The 2,688-nt window shown below is 36.9% G+C and overlaps 1 long non-coding RNA gene across 1 annotated transcript; it reads right to left on the bottom strand.

Annotated features, from left to right (window-relative positions):
• Positions 1–709: 709 nt before the first annotated feature.
• On the bottom strand, positions 710–2,688 carry LOC130749394 (uncharacterized). Its single transcript, XR_009022912.1, has 2 exons — positions 2,111–2,688; positions 710–1,074 (listed from the first exon to the last, which is right to left on the bottom strand). It is a non-coding gene; the product is annotated as an uncharacterized LOC130749394 (long non-coding RNA).

Genomic DNA, 2,688 nt, shown 5'->3' with positions numbered 1-2,688 from the left:
CTTTAGGATCCCAGTCATGCATAATCTTACCCAAAAATGAGTTTGACCTTTTTATAAATGTAAAGTTCTCTTTAAGCCAGTCTTGACAAGATTGAGTGTAACTCTCTAAAACCCTCCTCCCAATACGACTACAAAGTGTGACAGAGCTCTTGCCGAGATCAACAACATCAAAGGTAAAAGAGAATAATTATGATGAGGTTGGGATAGAAAAGTAATCAAACAAAATTTTGTAGATTCTTACAAAAGTTCTGGGTGAAGTTAGGATGAAGCTATTTGCAAAAGTTTGAAAATGGAAGTTTCAAAGCGGTTGAAGGGCTGAGTTTTAGCTCAGTTAAAATATTGTCCGAGTAGTTCTAGTCTGTTTGTGCCTGTTTTTGGGTTGCACTGTCATTGTTTTTCAGGCTTTTTGGACTCTTTAAGGAGGATTGTATATCCTGAACTTTCTCTCAATAATATTATATTTACTTTTGAAAAAAAAATTAAAAATCCCCCTGAGCATGGAGAGCAAGTACAAAATTTGGGGTATAAGATGATGACGAAACAATACTTATTGGACAACACGACCCCGGGAGTAACCCCTACCTTGTGCCTCACTTGGTCTCCAGAATCGGGCAGATAAGAACAACCACCACAAATTTCAAGGTCAACTCGGTTCTTGTAACACCCCAATTCTAAACGGTATATGTATTGCAAATATCAGAGTGATAAAAATTCTAACACTCATGGGGCATTACATAATCACTTAAAACATTATCATAATGCTCCTGTAACAGATACATAGCACATAAACTTTGAGATGAACTCATAAATAAACTTAAATGCTCTTGTGACAGTTAATTAGTCTTTGAACTAGTTCACTTTGACAAATAGTTATGCAGCGAATCCAGTGTCTTTAAAACTTAAAGAAAACATAGTATCTTGCCCACAACTTAAAACAGAAACAACTTCTCAAATAACAACTTAATTCAAATTATAACAGAAGGAAAACAAGCGTCAATTTCCCCCCCGAGTGCTACGTATCAGAGCAAGGACTCCAACTCGAAATAAAGGCTATAGACTACTCCTCCTAATTACCTGCACGTTACCAACAAGGGTAACATTCAAACAGAAGGGGTGAGATATCGAGTATCATAAATATAAGAATGGCAATAAATATGCTAGATTAATGCCACACCACTTCTTTTTATATTCATATAGCTCAGTTACTAAAACAGTCACAAATAACGTCATCGACTCGGATACAATTCGAACACAACAATGACTATGCATATGTATGTGGTACCAACAGGGCTTCAGCCCTCATCACGAATTGCCAATTATTGGAGGCACAAGGCATAAGCCTTCATCACAAATCGCCAATACAGGCCATCACAGAGTATGCAGATGCTATGCGACTCAAAAGGACGTATACATCTCATAATCATCACTTCAACATGAGGCATTGCGCCTATATCACTACATCACTAACATCGCTTAAAACAACACAATTCAGCACACATGCATTTTTATCAACTATACAATTACCCTGACATCTTAGGCAATTTTGGCACCAAATCAATGAAACAACTCACTTAAGCATGCAATCATGGAAGAAGCTATCACATATGGTAAATAAATTATGGATTTCATGCTAAAGGTGTTCAGCCACATGCATCATCCTCATAGCTAATACATGGAACATAAAGATACTAACTTTCATACAACATGTAAGCTAAATCTAATTATATTTCCAAAACAATCAGAATTTCCGTAATCTGGAAAAACAGCAGGAACACCAGCCACTAAAAGCGGTCTCCTGAATTCGTTACTGAACCAAAAATCATGTATTTTATATGCCTAGAAAGCTAACTTAAAGTCCTACAATTTCTTAGTTGATCACATCTTCATTTGAGCACTCTAACTGGGCGAAAACAGGTCTCGAAGTGTACTGTCCAGCCCAGGAAATTTTGGACAGCAGCACAGCATCATCAAATCCGTGCATAAATCATATAGCAGTTCAGGAATTACGCTCACAGCAGAAACATATTTCAGTAGAGATAACCTACAGGATTCGTTACTTGTTCAAAAATTACAAATGACCTCAATTTGAAAAGCTAACAGAAAACTCTACCTCTTTCTAGTTCATCAAAGAATTTTCTGGGCACATTAACAAGGTGAAAAATCACGTTGAAGTTCACTGGCAGAGATAGCAGATACAGAGCGCAGAAAAACATGGTTTACTAAACTGAACTTACAGACCTCGTCTCTCAACCAAAAATTATGTACCATATCATTCCAGAAAGCTCTTTCAAAGGCCTACACTTTCTCAGTTCAACGCAACATTATTCGAGCACTCTAAACAGGCTCTAAAAGGCTTCGAAAGTCACGGTTCATACCAGGAAAATGACCAGTCCGTTTTATGTTCCAAAATAAGTGATTAAAGTTGTTTCTCATCAAACAAGACACAAAACCTAACAAGCATGCTACCTAACAGTCCTTATGTGCGTGATCATAAAGAAAATCAAAAGGGAACCTCAACCCAAAACTCCTAGCATACTATGGTTCTGCCCTCACCCCGTTCAATCACACAAAAGAAAATCCCAAAATCAATGGATTTCAAATCAGATTTCCAGAACATCATTAACAGAAACAATTCTACATCTCCCAAATCCCTAATATCATTCACCATAATTCCATTAGAAACTCAAA

The sequence above is a fragment of the Lotus japonicus genome, chromosome 3 (assembly GCF_012489685.1).
Source record: "Lotus japonicus ecotype B-129 chromosome 3, LjGifu_v1.2".
Taxonomy (NCBI): domain Eukaryota; kingdom Viridiplantae; phylum Streptophyta; class Magnoliopsida; order Fabales; family Fabaceae; genus Lotus; species Lotus japonicus.
This window is presented reverse-complemented; position numbering and strand designations above follow the sequence as displayed.